Here is a 265-nt window from a genome sequence, read left to right on the forward strand (position 1 = left end):
TCTCTCAACACACATATTCAGAGGTCGGGGTTTAGATCTTTTAAGCATGTCTTACCAATCATCTTTTGTTTAGCTTGTAACATATGAAGAGACAGGTATGTGTATATGTGTGTGCGTATGCATATATGTGTGTATTTATATTTATATATATATACATACATGTATGTATGTATATGTAAATATATATATTTGTATATGTGTGTGTGTGTGTGTATATATATATATATATATATATATATATATATATATATATATATATATATAT

This window comes from Octopus bimaculoides, chromosome 18, assembly GCF_001194135.2.
Source record: "Octopus bimaculoides isolate UCB-OBI-ISO-001 chromosome 18, ASM119413v2, whole genome shotgun sequence".
NCBI classification, from domain to species: Eukaryota; Metazoa; Mollusca; class Cephalopoda; order Octopoda; family Octopodidae; genus Octopus; species Octopus bimaculoides.